The sequence below is a fragment of the Chrysemys picta genome, chromosome 3, assembly GCF_011386835.1.
Source record: "Chrysemys picta bellii isolate R12L10 chromosome 3, ASM1138683v2, whole genome shotgun sequence".
NCBI classification, from domain to species: Eukaryota; Metazoa; Chordata; order Testudines; family Emydidae; genus Chrysemys; species Chrysemys picta.
This window is the reverse complement of record NC_088793.1, coordinates 126,475,776-126,495,299: the sequence shown is the minus strand read 5'-3', so window position 1 is coordinate 126,495,299 and position 19,524 is coordinate 126,475,776.

The following is a 19,524-nucleotide window of genomic DNA, read 5'->3' as shown; positions in this document are numbered from 1 at the left end:
GTTTTGTTTTAGTAGCCAACAAGTTACTTGAACGTTTGGTTTCCTGACCCTCCTATAGGCTACACAGGCAACACAGTCACTGAAAAGTCAAGGTGTATAAGGCAGGGTTGGTCACTGAATGTGAGCAAAGTGCTTTAACCATAGAAAATATGTTACCTATTACCTTGTGCACTCTTCTAATAAATCTGATATGAATGTGTCAGTGTTTCTCCTACAAAGTGCAGTGTTTGAGGACTGCTGTATGTAAAGAGCCACATCACACAGCCACATAAGAGCTAAAACTTATTTTTAAGTGCAGCATCATGCACTGAGAGTGACTACCACATACACACACACTGGCATATAAATTGACCCTCACGTAAGACCATTGATAAAGAAACTAACAAAAGATGGGTGAGCTGTGTATAAATTGACCCACATCCTCTATAAGCTTTCCTCTGCATTACACTCTTTTCACATCACTTCTATCTAGGGCTGCCACAACCTTTTATTCAGCTTCCCAAGTCTTCCCCTGTTTCAGCTTGGATATTGACCTTTGACGTCTCTGGATTTCAGAGCTGCCCTTGACCTTCCATACCTTCTTTCCAGCCTCCCAAGAATTTCCCCCTTACCCTCTCCCTCACTTCTGTCTCCTCAGCTATCTGTGGCTGTGTTAAGAGTTACTGTAACTGACTCACTAAAGCAGTTGTATGCAGTGTTGTTGTAGTCGTGTCGGCCTCAGGATATTAGAGAGACAAGGTGGGTGAGGTAATATCTTTTATTGGTGTTTTATTTTATTAATACCAGAAGTTAGTCCAATAAAAGATATTACCTCACCTACCTCGTCCCACTAAAGTAGTGACACTGAGCTTCAAGGAGCCAGAGAGCCAATTCATCATCAAACAGAGTCTCAGGTGAACCAGAAAATAATCATATTGAGACTAGAGTTGGGTAAAATGTTCAGTTGTAACTTTTTTTGTTGTTGCAAAAGATAGTCGGGAACACTTAAAACTTTCACAAACTTGTGTCAGTTTTGCTGAATTGTTCATGTAAAAAAATTTGTTTTTGAAAAAGTTCAGAAGTTTTCCTTTGACTTTTTTGAAATGAAACATTTTGATTTTTCAGTTCATAACAACTTTGTTTAGAAATTTCCTTCAATTTCATTAAAAAAACAGAAACTCAAAATCAAAATGAAACATTTTGTTCAACCCAAAACTTTTTTATTTTTACTTTTTGGTTCCCTGAAAATTAAAAAAAAATAAAAAAATTGGGATCAACCTCAAATTAGTTTTTTTAAAATTATTTTTCACAACTGCCAGTGCATCAAAAAAAGTTATTCGCACAGCACTGATAGCGACATCCTTGTGCCATGTTTGTCATAGCTGTGTAGTGATAATGCATCATCTCAACCCAATGCTGTCAAATAGCAACCTAACATACTGATGATCAGGCCATCACATAAGGACACTGACTTCTGTCTGTCTCCATTTTACTCTCATCTTCCCCCCTGCTCCCCAATTCTTCTTCCTGCCTGGGAAGATGGGGAAGGATTCTAGTGATTCCAGCCAATTTCCTTACTGTTTTCCTTGCTGCCTTGCGGGTGTGGAAGAATGGGGGAGGGGAGGGGTGCCTCTGGGATCCGTATTTGGATTGCTCAAGCCTAGGAATAGCCCTTACGCCCTAATGCCGTTGACCTTGCTCAGGCAACACTCCTCACTGAAATCAAGCAGAGTGTTGAATGAGTACAGAGTGCAGGATCAGACCCTTAATTATCTCTTTGTAATCTTGTCTATTACTTGGCTGCTGTGACACGTCTAACTGTGTTTTCTCTATTCCAAATTCTCCTCCCTCCCTGAGTTTCCATCAGGTTAAGGCTGATTTGTGATGTATTCTTGCTTTCATGTACTGGAGTTTGGTTTAGACCAAGCAAGCTCTAACCTTTCATGTAGATATGTCAAAGTAATTTATTTCTGTATTGCCTCAGCCCCACAATTCTCAAGATATTTTATGTTCCCTTGTGGTGAAGGTTCCCTCCTTCCCGCTGAACTTCAAACAGTTTGAAAAAGAAATTGAATGGTACAAATGTATATTATGCTGGAAAAAGAGCATTAAGCAGGAGAAATGTTTTCTCCTTAGAAAGCTTCAAATCCAAAAGAGCTTTGGAAAAGATGGCACAAAAGTATCATTTTAAAATGAAATGTGTCTTTGAGAGGTCCTGCTTGGTTAACAGGCTACAAAATAGGAAAAGGTAAGTGAAGATTAATGCTTTGTGGCTTGATATTTAGAAGTGCTGAGCACCTACAAATCCCATTAACGTCAATGGAAGAAGCAGATGGTTAGCACCTTTAAAAACATCAGGCCACTAGTATCCAGATGGTAGGGACAGAAGCCTCTGAAGCAGAGACTGCTGCAGTGGTGAGCTGGTGATAAAGTATGGCCCAGCAGGGGCCGCACGCTCCACAGAACGCCTCTGGACTCAGAAATGTGCAGAGACGACCCTCCGCCACTGGAGGGCACTTTGACCAAGTGGTTCCTCCCCTCCAGGGGTATATCTACACTGTATTGTAAACCTGGGTCTTTGGGACCTGGTCTTGTGGGCTTGGTGTTTCCAAGCCAGTGTTTGAACATCCACACTGCATTGTAAACCTGGGCTTACAGTCGCTGGACCCAGATCTCATAGCCATGCTAACATGTCCATACTGCACTCCAGGGACCTTCTCACTGAGGTCTGCCGCTTGAGCTGCATCCCCTCAGCAAAATGACAGGGCTTGGACCTGAGTCACAGTGGGGAACATAGCCCACCTTCCCAGGAGGGTCCTAGGAACCGAGTCCTGAGAGGTTGCTGACCCAAGTCAGACTGATCTGTGTGTGGACGTAAGTGGGACTTGGGCTCAAACCTGAGTCAGAGCCCAGGCTTAGTGTGCAGTGTAGACATACCCTATATGGGAGAAAACTGCAGAGGAACCAGCCAGGAACTCCAGCTGGTAGGGGCAGAAGCAGCCAAAACAAAGACCTTTGGAGAAGTTTGTTGACTGGACTCTCTCTGCCTTGTGCTGATTGGATGTTTGCTCCAATCATCCCCACTCCTCACCCCCAGGGCTTGTCTACATGGGGACACTCAGGAAAGTTAAATTGAATTAAACACAGGGGTGAATTAAAAGTGAACTAGTTAAACTGCATTAAACCTGTGTGGATACTCTCATTCGGGATTACAGTCATCTTAATTCTGGTTAGCTTAATTCAAACTTTAGAAGTCTCGTCACCCCACACCTATCTGTCCTACCCTCTGCTCCCCGGCACTGTCCTCCTCACCCCCACTCTCCATCCCATACCTTTCCATTTAGCTGATCCCCTCCTAAGTAAACCCAACTGCCTTTCCACCAAAATTGTGGAACTAACATGACATTTGCCACCATCACATTACTCACTCTGCTTGTGTATTAGACCCCTTCCCCCACCCTGTGTCTGTCTGGTCTATTTAGATTGTAAGCTCATTGAGGCAGGGACTGTCAGGTACTCTTTGTTTGTTGAGTGCTTAGCACAATAGGGCTCCATTCTTGGTTTGTCTTTAGGCGCAACTGTAAACAAACATGTTAAATAATATTACATTTAAAAGATTGCTTTGGATGTGTGGATACAGCTTCCCCTGGGTCCAACGGGCTGACGCTATCACCTTGAGTAATGAGTAGTCCCGTTAAAATCAGTGCAGGATCAGGCCCTTTGCAGTCACCGGTAATATGAGCTCAGTCCCTACAATATGAAGGGTTAGACTGTGGCTTCTTTCCTCTCTGGAAGGCTGGGAGTGGAACCACAGTAACCAGTCAAGATGCTCGGAGGACGTTTTCTGCACATACAAGGCAGAGTGTTGTGGAGGAGCAGCTGCACAGAGTGTTTTCCTGACACAGGTCGATGAAATATATAATATGTGCTCCTCACAGTTTCTGCTGCCAAAAGCTAGCAGGTGTGCTAGAGTGTACCTGGTGGCCACGCCCCCATGTGATTACAACCGCATAGACCTTGGACTGCAGCCGAGAGTTCTAGCTTCCGATTCCCACACTCAGGCAGCTGTTAGCATCTGGGTGGGATGGAACTCCCTAAACCCACTTTCAGCATGGGGCACCCACAGGATTTCATTCTAAATTTCAGAGAAGTCATGGATGGCTCACACTCATAATCAAGATCAGTCTCCAAGAGGCCAGATTCTGCTCTCATTTGCATTGGCATAAACCAGGTATCGCTTCATGGAAGTGGTGTGAGAGAAAAATCAGACCCAGAATTGAAGATGCATTATTTGCTCTAATTCAGTATCTACCACTCCCTGCCTGCAATGGTCCCTGAACAAACAATGACGTGTTGGGAGAGAACCTAGCGCTTAAGAACACATATGGATTTCCAGGATTTTCTTTCAGACAGAACAGCAGGTTTCATTCGGTAAAGCCCCAGATATGCTACTATAGTGGCTTTGTGCAATGCAGGGCTTTCAGCATTTTGTGGTTAACCACAAGTGACATTTAAGATTGAGAATCCTCTTTAAATTCCTGCATTGGTCTCTCTCATTATGTCACTGTACCTGACAATTAGTTATGCAAGGGCGAAAAAAGCTGCGTTCCTCCCCTTCCACTATGGAGTAGAATTTGAGGCCAAATTCACCCCCACTGGCAAAGGGAGGTGCAAATCATAGCTCCCTGGAGCAGCCTCGCCCCTTTTGCCCTAGGAGGGATTCGACCTTTGGGCGGAACAACAAGCAGCATTTTTGCAGCCACCTTCTTTTCAAACAGAGTGATTCAGACCATAGGACTATTTACATACCAATGGAGAAGTGGTGTAATTTAGCTGACCAGGTATGATGCACCAGTCCCCCATTAATATTTATGAGGAAGGGCCATCTTGTTACACACTGTAGCCAGATGGCTAGGCCAGGAGAAAGAAGAAAATACTTAGAAGATATTTTTAAAAATCTGTTTAAAATTTTTAGGTTGTCTTAAGACTTCTGAGCATGACAGGGCTGACTGGACCTTCCTGGTTTTCTCTCTCTGTGACCTTGGGCGCCTCTAAAGCTTGACACCGTCCATTCGGTCCATCAGTTGCAGTTCCAATTCATTTCCAATACTTGCAGCAACGCCACTGAGTCCCATAACCGTATTTTTATAGCCATATGAGAACAGTTCTGTTTATAGGGAATGACATTGAGTTTCTCCAAGACACATCTTTGCTGATACCTTCAGATTTTCTGGACCATTGCTCAGCATCACATGTAGTCATTTACTTTAGCACAAGGCAACTACAAACACCACCATCTCTGGATACCAGCATTTTTACCCTCATTTTGCATTGGTGTAAGAGACTGTCGAAGATACAGGGCAATGGAGAATGAGGCCTCCACTATGCTCGTCACTAGAGCAGACGTGGCTGCCAAAGCTTCCACATGTCATGTGACCCTTACACTGCTTGAGACCTAGTTGTTTAACACCATCTCCAAACAATCAAGAAAGACAAACACACACTCCAAAAGAAATATTTGTTTTGGACATAAGAAGAGATCATATATACTATGTCACGTGTGCTGGTAGCAGCTGGTATTTCTGGTTGAATATCTTGTGTGGGCTCCACTCTGGTGCCTGCTGAATTTGCCACCTCTGCAGTTCCTGTCACCTAGGTACACTGGGCAGAGATTTTGTTTCACTGTAGAATCAAACATAATTAACATACCTCTGCCTTTGCAGTTTTTGAACCAGTTAAGGAATCGATCATGGTTCAAAGAGCCAGAGCTGGGGGGAAAGAGATGAACTGCCCAAGCAGCAAAGGGCAGAGGCAGGATGTCTGTCAGGGGCAGAGGAAGGCACAATGCTTTTATGGATGCTGGAGGGAGTGACCTCAGTGATGGCTACTGACACAGGTGTACCCTATGGCATATACACAGGGACCTGGGCTTTTCCTTCAGCTTTCTCTGTAGTACCGGACAAGGGTCAATTTCTTGCAATTGCAGGTAGGGACAGACATGGGTGGACGTTGGTCTTTTCTCCATATCAGACATTCCCTTTTCCTGTATTGTTGGTATCTTCCCCCTGCCCATTGCTATAGGTCCAGTAGTGGATTAATGCCCAATGGTGTGTCACTAAGACATGAGTTCTGCCACGGTAGGGGCAACTAGATCATTTCCTTTTGAGAGCATATTGCACCTCTGGTGCATGCACACACACGGAGTAGTAGGGACAGGGGAAGGTCTCATTGGCAGTAGAGGGATATGGAGAAGGAAGAGGAGGAAAACTATTCGACACCTGCGCTCAGTAAAGACAGCAGTTTCTTCCATCTGCCATTGTTAGCCACATAATATACACCTCCAGCAACTAGGGGGGGGGGGCAAGAGGGAATTCCAGAGCATGCATTCCATATGGCTGTCTCTTCTTCAGATAGCCATCTCCACTTCTGCCCTACCCTGCGAGTGGTTACCTTTCAGATTAAGTCCTGGTGTCCATCTCTCATTTAACGTGGCAGAGTAAGAATGCTGTGTGAGAGAGAGCTCTGGGTTTGAGTTGGAGGAGAGAAGTAGAATTGGAGAGGAGAAGGCAAGAGATCTAGGAGGGTGGAGTAATGGGTAGCAGGGCCGGCTCCAGGCACCAGCAAAGGAAGAATGAAGCAGTGCAGTAGAGCTGCTGCCGAAGTGCCTCCAATCGCGGCTTTATCTTTTTTTTTTTTTGGCTTCACCGCTTGGGGTGGCAAAAAAGCTGGAGCTGGGCCTGGTGGGTAGGAATAACTGGAAGGAAAGAAAAGTTTGTTGAGGAGACCCAGCCAAGAGGGACCCCAAAGTACTTGTGGGCCCCATTTAGACACCATTGCACAGATACTTGAATAGAAAGAGAAGGGAGGCTTGTGACTGAAGCTACTACTAGGATCCCTACTTCCCCAGCTTTTGAGCCATCAGCCAAAACCCAATAAGAGAAGCACAATGCTGACTTATTCCTGCTACTAGCATATGCAGTCACCAAGGAACTATTCAGAAAAAAAACACATCTTGCACATGACATACAGCATGGTATTAGTGGCAACCTGAGACAGGTGCTGCTAATGTTGCTGTCTGATGAGTCAATGAGCAATGAGTGCTTGTTACTTTGGCTTTTGTTAATCTACATAATCAGACCTATTAAGTCATCAAGCCCTTCTCCCTACAGAATGGTTCTCCAAACTATATCTGCTAATTTTAAAAGTCCTATGCAATGTGTGTGGGGGTGGGGGTGGGGGTGGGGTGTGTGTGTCTGCCACAGCCCTTGGGAGCCGTTCCTCACTCTAATACATTATGCCTCACTATCAAGAAGTTTTGGGATGATAGTCAGCCCAAGTGTTCCTTTTTCCTAAATTCAGCCTGTTATTCTTTATTCCACTTCATTGTCCCACTCTGCTTTTCCACTCTACCACCACCAGACCTCACCACTTCTTGGGGCTCCTTTTCCCCACAGGATACAAATGAAGTTCCATTGCCTTTCACAGGAGTTATTCATATCCTGAAATTTGAGAATCAGGCCTGTGGCAGAGCCTGGGATCTCTTACTACACTGCCTTCCCCTTGCTTTTACAGACAGTCAACTCAACGTACAAAGCAAATAGGGTCGCTCTTAGTTTCTTCCTCAGAGCTCATTGCCCTGACGTCTGCTGAGCACATACATATGTCCTTTCCTCTGCTGAGAGGCACACAACTTCCTTTTAAGATGTTGAGCCTAATTATGCTCAGCTACACCTAATTATCTCCCAGATGGTAGTGCATGCCTGAGCTGACTCTGAACCTTGCCTGAGAAAGAGTACCCCCCCTCCCGCCCGGCAAAAACACCAAAGTGGCTCCACAGGACCTGACCTAAAGGGCATCCCTTAAGTGGGCTGGGGTGCAGTGAAGCAGCAGTGTCCCCACCAGGGGGCATCAAAGGATCTGTGTGCCCTGTCATTGGGCCTTTGGTGTTATACACTTTCCAATATGTTTTTTTTAAAATGTTCTCCCCACACCCACCTCAGTCTTCTTGCCAAATTAGAGAGATTTAGCTCTTCTAACCCTGTCATCATAAAACTTCCTCCCAGGCCATGGTCGGTTTTATTGTTTTTCTCTGAATTCCCTTCAGTCTGTCAATCTGTCTCCGCTAATGGGATACCCAGCATTGATCTTGGTAGGGCAGTGTGTCCCTCTGCAGTGTCCCCACTCTTCATCAGCTGACAGCCTTATCCCCTTGAGAAGGTGGAAGTGTCACATTTCCATTCCATTGTTCATTTCAGAAAGCCAGCAGCACAGAACTGATGGCTACCTGCGCCTTTTGAAGGCTCCCTGAGGAGTTGGAAGATACATGCCACCCAAGGGATTGCAACTTCAGGCTTTCCTCCCCTGCCTCACTGGGCCAATTTAAATAGCTTTATGTCAAGAAGGTAATGGAAGCGTGAAATTTCACATCTTTATTTAAGATGCCTCTTTTTCCAGCTGCATGACATTGGCAAGCATAAGAACACTGCACATCAGCAGAAAAGAAAGTGGAAAGCACAGGGGGCTCATGCCTGTGACGGCAGACCAGAGTGTACTTCTTAATGAAAGTTTAAGGCCAGCTTTGCTGTTTTAAGGGGCCAAATCCTGCAGAACTTTCTCAATTTTTGGCCCTTGCTCAGGCAAAAGTCCCAGTGAAGCCATTAGGGAAATTTGCCTGAATAAAAATGGAGATCTTCAAGATCTGGCCAAAGATGATTTGAATGTTCATTCTGGAATTAAGCCTGGTTTCTTCATTTTAGTTAACATGTACAATAAAAAGAATTTGAAGAGAACGCTACTTGAGAATAAACTAACTTGAACTACTGCAAGCAGTCCCTTTGGATTCTTCTGTAATATATTTTTCTTTTCTATATGTACACTGCCTATGAAACAACCTGGAGGCTGAACTCCATTTAACCAAAGTACAGTGATGATAACACTAAGTGAAGCCACTCTAGCCTTCCCACTCCTCAGACTGCCTGGCTGATATACTGCAACCCTTACTTTGAGGACCCACCTCTGTGTGAGAAAGCAGCTCAATCCCTACGCCCATTCATTGCCTCTCTGTCGTGGCTGCCAGCAAAGGTGTGATTTAGTGCTAGTTTCAGTATTCATTAGCGGAACTGCTCTCCACCAGCAGCTGTACATTGCATTCTCTGTCTTTCTAATGCTTTCTAGGTGTCAACTTGGAAACAACCAACTGCAACCAAGGGTTGCAGGATTGAGATCTGTGATACCAAGCCGCCATGGCAGAGGCAACAATGCCAACATCTGATGGAATTGAGCTGGTGACCTAGAGGTGAAAGATGATCCCATCTGAGCCATTCATTCAGTTGACCTCACTCCTTATATCTAACTGGGTACTTTACACATAGAACTTTGCTTATTTCAGTTCATTCAGTCCCTAAACATTTTGGGAGTGGCCCTAGAAATGTGAATTTGCTTTGTTGGATGTGATGCTATGATGCATTAAGAGGAGTGTCATATGTAAGTCACGGGAGGTAATTGCCCCGTTCTACTCAGCACTGGTGAGGCCTCAGCTGGAGTACTGTGTCCAATTCTGGGTGCCACACTTTAGGAAACATGTGGACAAATTTGAGAGAGCCCAGAGGAAAGCAAGAAAAATGACAAAAGGGTTAGAAAACCTGACCTATGAGGAAAGGTTCAAAATCTGGGCCTGTTTAGTCTTGAGAAAAGAAGACTGAAGGGAGACCTGATAAGAGTCTTCAAATATGTTAAGGGCTGTTGTAAGAAAGATGGTGATCAATTGTTCTCCATGTCCACTGAAGGCAATCTGCAGCAAGGGAGATTTAGGTTAGATATTAGGAAAAACTTTCTAACTGTATGGGAAGTTAAAATCTGGAGTTGGTTTTCAAAGGAGATTGTGGAATCCCCATCACTGGAAGTTTTTAAGAACAGGTTGGACAAGCACCTGTCAGGAATGGTCTAGGTTTACTTGGTCCTGCCACAGCACAGCGGGGCTGGACTTGATGACTTCTCAAGGTCCTTCTGGCCATATGTTTCTATGACTCTATGCTTTTATAAATATCCTGGCTTGGACATTGTTTGTCTGGAATATTCTAAGAAATTAGTTAGCCACTTGTAATTATGACATGCTATGCATTTATAAATGTTATTGAAGCGCGTTAGCAAACTTTGAAGTATGCTCAAAATATATAGGAGCAGGGTTAAAATGAGGCAGATGCAACTTCAAATGCTTCATTGCCATACTTAACAGCTGGAGTCCATTAAAAGTGTATTAGGAAAAATATTGGAGATCCATGAAAATATGGTTTACTCTGTTTTGTTGAAAAGCAAAGGACCAAAGCGATTGTAAACTACCTTTACTATACTTAGGTCTACCTGAGTCCCTCAATCTATTAAATAAACAAAGGGGCCAGATTCATCCTTGATGTAATGGAATGATACCAGGGCTAGTTTGACCTTAGGAGACTGAATTTTTAAATCTACAATTGAACTCAAATTTTCATCCATTCTATAGACCAGTTGCAAGTCTGCCTACTGTCCACTAAAGTGAGTGGCAAAAAATTCAGCACTAATCTAATTAGGGAAACAATGACAATCTGTTTAATTACATTCCTTTAGAGGGAAGTAAATTTCATGGCACATCCCCAGAAGATGCCATTGGTTGGGTCTTCAGCTACACAACTAGTTCTTTGATACCTTCTCCTTCCTTTTCCTTCACCCAGCCCCCCAAAATACCAAAGTTAGAGATGGGCCCAAGCAAAACCCAGGTTTGGATCCAGACATGGAATTGAATTTCCTCAATGATCTGTTTGTTTTTAGGATTTTGATTGGGCCTAATTCTATCTGAAATCTTTTATTTAACATGAAGCATGTTGCATGGGATTTACCTTTCTTTAAAGATATTTTCATATCTAAACAGATTGAAACGAGTGTCCCTCGAATGACTAGAGAACCCAGTGCATTATCCTGAAAGCCTTCGTGCTGTGTAATTTTAGTTCTGAATATAAGCTAAAACCTCAAAAATGCAATACTCCTGTATTGTCAGCAGACAAGGGAGTGGCAGCACAGATGCTGCTCATTATACTCCTTGAGTTTGATTGTCCCCATGTGTGCGCTAAAGTGTATATGTGTAGAACATATGAAGAAAGGAAGACTTGAAAGAAGCCATGCACTGAGTGTGGTGTTGTACCTCATAAATGTATAATAAAGGTGGTGAAATAATTATGCAATGCAGAATGTAGATTTGCAGGTAGACCATATAAGGTCAATGGGCAGTCCCTAAAGCAGGCTGTACTACATGCAGATAGAAGGAGATGTGGTAAACAAACAAAAGTGGGCCCAGACTTACAACGCTTTTACTCTCATGAGAAATTATTATTAGAATCTTCCAGGTGGGTAAGGGCTATTAGGGTGTTTAAGGGTTGCAGGATCAGGCCATATGGTACCAAGCAGTTATGGCAGAGACAAATAGCACCACACAGTGGTCAGCAGGAAGAAGTGGAAAAGCAGAACCTGAACCATAGCATGGAAAGTGAAAGCAAGGAAGGAGAAATAGTAATGTCAAATAACAGAAGGTAAACGTTTGCAAGCTTTGACGAATGCAACGAAGATGACAGTCTGGCCAAAGTACATCCTAGCTCCTTCATGGAATAGGCTCTCTGTAATGGCCAGCTTCAGACCTGACAACTCCTTTACCTCCACTGGCAGGAGGAATGATGCCACTGCGTCTACCACACCTGTCCCAAGTAATGTTAGATAACATATAAAAATACCGTGACTGGTCTAAATTAGCGTTCCCAACCTTGCTACCGGTGGTGGAACTGCACTGCTGCTAATGCAAAGCGGAGAGAATTCTCCAGGGCCTGCACACGTGATGTGAAAGTTTGCACTTTTTCTAGCAGTTTTTTATGTGAAGTCTTCATAGCATAAAAAAATAATGTGAACACTCGTAGTAGATCTCCAGTTTAACTGGGAAAAGGACTAGCACTTAAATTCCTCTATCAGTGCTTATGAGCACTGATTGACTGGATGCAGAGAGAATCTACATTCTTCAGTGCAATTAAAAAACTCTCATTTCATATGTTTGTGACAGTGATGAAGATGGTTTTGTTGGCACAGAAGTCATTATTTTCAGTTTTCTCAGGTGATCTACATGCAATATGACAAGCTCACTATGCATATACAGGGCCGACTCCAGGCACCAGCTTAACAAGCAGGTTCTTGAGGCGGCCAAGGGAGAGGAGCGGCACCTGTGGCAATTCGGGGGCGGCAGCTCCCTCACTCCCTGTAGGAGCGAAGGACCTGCCGCTGAACTGCTGCCGCCGATCACAGCTTTTTTTTTTTTTTGCTTGGGGCGGCAGAAATGCTGGAGCCAGCCCTGTGCATATATCAGCTGTATCCAGGTTAAGAATCTGTGGAACCCATTTTTACACATAGCCTAGATGATCTCCTGCATCCACAATTTCTGGAAGTACTAATACCTCCATATTTTTTGCATGGAATTCACTTGGACTCCTGGCATTCTAGTTGTCTCAGTTCTCCCGTACCCATTTTTTCTTGATAACATGTCTTGTGGGTGCATCTGCTGTAGGCGGTATACTTGTTTTTTCCAGTACGAGTGCTGATGCACTGCTAATAGCAGTGGTTTAAGTGCTAGCATAGAGAGGGCTCAAGTGTTTTTATCACTGTATCATCAGAGTCTGATTATCATTTCATTTCAGTAAATATGCCTGAGCCTTCTCTACACTACACATGGTACATCTGCACCTTTGCTGAAAATTGGGAATAACATATTCTTAGCTAGATAAGGCCCCATGTGTGCAGCTGCAGTGCACAGCAGTGAGGTTCACCCTGTGCCCAAGACTGAGAAGCAGCATGGGCACCTCTTTTGAGCACTTTGCACAGCATGGCAAGTAAGCTGAGGCTTTCACTTCTTACTGTGAACTGCAGAGCACAGGGGATATGTTGCCTTCCACAGAAAGTGCTGGCTGACTCCACCCACACAGAGCTCTTTGTTTCAGAAGGAAGCAAGGGTAAGGGTATGTCTACACTGGAAAGTTTCTGCACCACAAGCTATACCACTTTTGTTAAAAAGCTAAACTGCTGTTGCGTGTCCACACTATGCTCTTTGTGACAGTGGCGCACATCTACATTAGCAGCTCTTGCAACAGCAAAGACAGCAGTGCATTGTGGTAGCTATCCCACTATACAACTGGCCACAGGGTGCTTTGGGAATGGTTTGCAATGCCTCATGGGGCAGGTACAGGGTCATATGATGCAGGTTTCCCAGTCCCATTGTTCCATGGGAATCCTACTACGATTGCCAGCTGCTTTTCAATTGAAGTGTGTGTTTGCGTATGGAGCGGGAGAGAGAGTGTGTCAGAATGCTGTCTTGTAAGTTCAGACAGTAGCAGGAAGCAACCAGTCCTGAGGCAGAGAGAGGGGGGGAACCCCAACATCAGCCTCAACCTCCCTCCATGGGCTCTCTCTCTCTCTCTCTCTCTCTCTCTCTCTCTCTCACACACACACACACACACACCTGCCTCTGTGTTCAAGCATGAGCATTCCACATTAATGATTTGCTTTGTGTCCTGGAGCAGATCAGCACAGCACACAACAGCTGTCAGAAATGGTGCTTTGAAAGGGGAGGGGCACATGTATCCAGGGCAGCCGAGTTCAAAACAATTAGCAAAGCGGTCACGTGAGGCATTATGGGACAGCTCCAGAGGCCAATTACAGCGCAGAAAGCAATCAAGGGTCTACACTGGCAATAGAGTGCTGGAGCCTCTGTGCAAATACCCTTACGACTCTCGTCAAGGTTGTTTTTTTGCAGCGCTGCAACTGAAGAGTTGCTGCGCTCAAAGTGGCTTGGCAGTGTGTACACGTCTGCAGTTTGAGCACAAAAAGCTGCTTTACTGCACAGAAACTTGCCAGTGTAGACGAACCCTAAATCTATTGTGACATTGCACTCTGATTTTATGAAAATATGCTAATGAGTGTGAATATAATGTAACTGGAATATGCTTCATGAAAAAGGTCTCTTGTAAGGTATCATTACAAAGCTTATAATCTACTGAGTGTGGTCATCCTGTTTGTATGACTGTATCATTCTTGTATCTGAAACTAGAAATATGAAATATAACTCTGAGAGCCTATTGTAATTATGCAAAGTGTGGGCCATTAATGGTGGTTTGGAATCTTGATGGCTCCCATTAACCAGGACAATTGACTGTAGATGGCTCTCTTTTAATTGTAAGTCTTCCTGTATATGTGTGTGCTGACAAGTGGGTAATGAAGTCTTACAGTCACATGTGATCATGTCACCTGAACTGGAATCCATCTTTAATCTTGTGCTTTTCCATTTAGAAGGGGGGTGGGAACCCAGAGAGGGACAAGGGATTCCTGCCTTATGCAAAAGATATTTAAGTGGGTGGAACAGAACAAAGGAGTGGCAATCATGAGAAATCCCCTAGCTACCAACTGAGCTGAACAAGGGCTGTACTGGGGAAAGGATTATGCCGAGACTAGGAAGGTGTCCAGTCTGTGATAGAAGCTTATTGAAACATTTGAGGGTGAGGTTTTATCTGTAGGTGAGGTTTTATCTGTATTCAGTTTTCTTACTGTACTAGGCTTAGACTTGTGTGTTTTATTGTATTTTGCTTGGTAATTCACTTTGTTCTGTCTGTTATTACTTGGAACCACTTAAATCCTACTTATTGTATTTAATAAAATCACTTCTTACTTATTAATTAACCCAGAGTATGCATTAATACATGGGGGGTGGGGCAAACAGCTGTACATAGCTCTCTATCAGTGTTATAGAGGGCAAAAAATTTATGAGTTTACCCTGTATAAAGCTTTATATAGGGTAAAATGAGTTTATTTGGGGTTTGGACCCCATTGGGAGCTGGGCATCTGAGTGTTAGAGACAGGAGCACTTCTTAAGCTGTTTTCAGTTAAGCCTGCAGCTGTTGGGGGACGTGGTTCAGACCTGGGTCTGGGTTTGCAGCAGACAAGCGTGTCTGTCTCAAACAAGGCAGGGTTCTGGAGTCCCAAATTGACAGGGAAAATGGGCTCAGAAGTAATCTCAGCACATCAGGTGGCAGTCCCAAGGGGTTTCTATGATCCAACCTGTCACATCTATGTCCCTCGCTACACCTAGTTCTGCCTGTTCAGTGAAGGCAGAAATTCCCTTTAACAGATTATGCTTTGCAGCCTTCTCTCTGACGCGCTGCCTGTGAGTCTAGGCCTTCTTTACATATGCCCAATATTTGACTTGAAGATCGTATCTCCCTGCAACTCAATTTATGCATTTGTAAAATGGCTATAATATTAATACCAACCTACCCAGCAGGGGTGCTGGGGAGGCTTATTTAGTTACATGTTTGTAAAGTAAATTGGAAGCCTCAGATAAAAGGTGCCAAATGTAATTATAAAGTATTATAATGATGGTGATTAGGCATCTAGAGTTGAAATTCCGACAGGGATGGCTGTAATTTTGAGGATAAATTTTTAGGGCACCTGTATCTTCTGAAGGAAGGGGAAATTATGCCTGACCTCTCCCACCCAGAAAGACCATTGTGAAGAAAGATGTTTGCACATGATTTGCAGGACCTCTGTGTTACGGTGCCAACACGGGGCAGTTTTCAGTAACAAGGCATTTAGTCACAGAATACCTTTACAGGTCCAGAGCACCTGCAAATTTGCTTTGGGTAGCATGGTTTCCATTATCTCCATAAATAACAGCTACAATGTAAGATGAAGGCCAAATGTGAGAGACTTCTCAGTGAAAATGTCAGCTCTGGGTATGAGACACACATTGTTCTTTAGCCTGTCCCCCCCATGCTGTGAACTGCTGAGAAGGCGGCGTGGGGGCGGGAGGGGGACACTGAAAAATGAACAGTTTTTAACTAGATTGCTCGGATGGCTGGTAATGAGCCATCATGCCTTTCACCTCTTGTTTGCTGACTTGATTGCAGCTTAGAATGGTGGTGACCAAAAACCGTGGCCATCTGCTGTCTGTTAGGAGGCCTAGGTGAAAGGAGTCTGGTGCTGTCACCCTTCTTCCCCGTGGACAAGCACCCATCTCGTCACAGGGAGGTCATAGGGTTCAGTAGCTAGAGCATGTGAATGGGGGACAAGGGAGTTGGGGATGTAAGCCCAGCCTTCGCGCTAACTGGCTCTGTGATCTTGGACAAGTCACTTAGGTTTTCTGTGCTTGAATCTCCCCATCTGCTCCATGGGGTGAGTAATACTCACCACATCTACCTCACAGGAGTTTAAACCAATAGGAGTGCATTGCAGCATTAAGCTCTAGCCCCTCTTTGGAGGAGGGGTGCAGCCATGCCAGTGGGAGATCCAAGCACAATGCCTGCTAGAACTCAGGAGGACATCTGTGCCTGGATAGCTCTGTTGGCTACTGTGGAGGCAGTGGGGTCAGGGCTCCACCCCTCCATTCCTTCTCCCCATAGCCTTTTCGGAGGCTAGTGGCAACAGCAGCACCATACCCAGATCAGTCCATCTGCAAAGCGGGGTGGGAGGCTGGCAGCATCTACTTGTGACTTTTCCTCCTTTCCCACCCACACAGGGACAAGTAAAATCTAGCCTTTAATGTTGCCCTGGGAAGCATTTGAGACCCTTGGATAGAAGGTGCTGTACTTTTGGTAGCCTCAGCACAGAGACCAAGGACTGAATGAGACTGGAGCCTGAACTACCCTCTCATCACTAAAAAAAGTCACTGTAGCATAGGGCGTGAGGGTTATGGGTGGAGGGCAGTGTGGGGAAGCTTGCATTACAAGCTGGGTAACAGCACTTACTCTGTGGTTAAACCACAGACTCCACTCTCTGGAACTAGGGTGAGCAGACAGCAAATGTGAAAAATCGGGACAGGAGGTGGGGGGTAATAGGAGCATATATAAGAAAAAGACCCAAAAATCATGACTGTCCCTATAAAATCGGGACATCTGGTCACCCTATCAGGAACTGTCAACATGGAAATTTACATCAAAGTGTGTGTGTGTGTGTGTGACTAAATTAATGAAATAGGGAAATGAGAGATGGGCTACCGTGGTCTCGAAAAGGCCAGTTGTTATTATGAATGCCTGAGTTACAGTATCTTTGAATGATCATCTCATATGAGGCTGTTCCCATAACTACTGCTTAGGGTGGTATTTCTAGAAATGACCAATTCAAATTCACAAATGGCTGCAAATTCCCTTAAAGCAAACACCTATTTATACAGGGATGAATTTAGCTTGGCATTCTAACTTTAGCCAGGTCAAACTGGTCAAATTGCAAAACCATTGGCTTTGTGTCTCTACCCCTCAAAATGTCTGTCTCAAGTCTGCAAATACATTTGGTACAACAAAGAGAGAGCAGTAACTCTGTGGGCAGCCACTGTAGTTGTAGCCATGTGAGTACTAGAAGAGCTCTGTGGAAGGAAGGTTGTTTCTCTCACCAACAGAAGTTGGACCAATAAAAGAACACCTCACCCACCTTCTCTCTCTAGGTAATTCAGTTTCAGTCAATCTGTAGTGAACACAGTTCAGGAGCACCTGCTGTGGGATTTCCCTTACTGGGCTATTGCATTCTGCCAACACTGTTTCAAGAGTTAATCTGAAAATTACATGATATTAATGAGCTCAGGTTGAGTAAATTTAATTAAATGACAAGAACCACATGGCAGGGTGTGCCTTAGTTTCAGTCAAAGGTGGAACATTATTAAGTACCATTTACATCAAGGGAAACACCCACTTTTGAAATCACTGATGCCAGTAACACATGCTTTGTATTTAACTCACTCAGTAACATGGGAAGCCTGTCTATAGAACACAGAGTTTCTAATTTGCTTTCTGCCAGGGTGATGATTAATGTAGTTTCAACACACCCCATCAGCCAATTATGAGGGATAGTAAACCCTGTAATAGGAATCTCTGGCTGCATCCTTGTTACTTGGATTTACTGTTCAGACCAGTTAGGCCATAAATTACTTTCTCCCTGGGAAAAGAATGAACATCTAAGGCTAATAAGTAGTGACTCAAGCTTTTAATTTTCATATATGTCCAGCTAAATTACCAGGGCACTCTGTACGTTCTCTTAACCTTACACAGCCACTTGATCATCTGTGCAATTAAAAGTAACTGCTTTGATCTATAGGCCTCTGTTCTCTTGGAGAACTCTCAATACTTGGGGGAAAATCTTAAAGTAGAAATTCAAGCATTCAGATAAAATCAGGGGAGATTCTTTGGACTCAATATCTACCCTTATAAAATAAAAAGTACTAGAAAAATCTAGAGTAATGGCTCCAAACACTACTGTTTACAAAGCTGATAAAGTGTTTGGGCTATTAGTAGAGAATACAATAGTTGTGTAATTTTTTTTATTAGACAAGATGAGACTTATTATTTTAGCTTCTCCTGGTAAGACTAGCAGTGGAAGATTATAATGAAGTAGTTGGCTTTTTTGTTTTGTTTTTAATACACCCCAGAAAATCACAGAGGGGGTGGGACTCAGAGCCCAGGCTCTAGCCCAAACAGAAACATCTACTCTGCTATTTTTAGCCCTGTAGCACAAGCCTGAGTGAGTTAACCCAGGCTCTGAGATTTGCTGCCACCGTGTTTTTTTTTCTTTTTTTCTTCAGTATAGAGGTACTGAGTGTCAGGTGAACTAAGGGAATTCTAAGTACCCGTGAGAGCATGGACAGCTCAGAGAATCATCTTCATGTTTTCTCTACTTGCCCATTGCTGCTTAGGTTTTGGATCTAGATTAACACATATACTCATTGAAAAGAGATGCTAAAATGGACTTTTCTTTTTGGATCCAGTATATTTAGAGTTACGTGCTTCACAAACACATCCGAGTTATATACTTACAAAGGATTGCCAGATTGGATTGGAATAATGGTCCATCTAATCCAAACTCCCGTCTCCCAGCTGCTTCAGTGGGAAATGCAAGAATCTCTGCAGTGGGCTTGTATGGAATAAGTATTCCTACAAGTGGACAGTATGCAAAGATATTTAATGAAATTATTTTTCACTGCAGCAAAACACTTGCCCTATGGCTGATGCAGGATGGAGTCCCCTCCTGTTATACCGTACTGTACTGTTACAATCTCTTTTAATGGCAGATTAAAAAAATATGTTATGTATGCTGACTAAAGGCAGTAAAAGGAGTTTTAAAAAAGCCAGAAAAAAATGTGGCAGTTCCAAGGCTACACTCTTTATATAACAATCCCAAACTGGGTGAATTCCTATATGAAGCGCTTGATTGCCTGGTGGTAGTACCTGTCATTGTTTCCTTTGCCTTGTGTCTGGTGGACATCAAAGAAAGTGACACCCATACGATACACTTGACAACCCATTGAAATGCCATGTAATTCCACATCAAAGGACTTTTATGGAAGTAGCGTTATCAGAAGCAAGAAGATCCATAAGGCACTGGAGAAAGGAAAGACTAGATTATAAATAGGAAGGAATGTTTTTTTCTTCCTGCATTCATCTTTTTTTGTTACCTTAGAGAACATCCAGAGATATTTAAGAAAATATCAGACCCATACTTGACTTG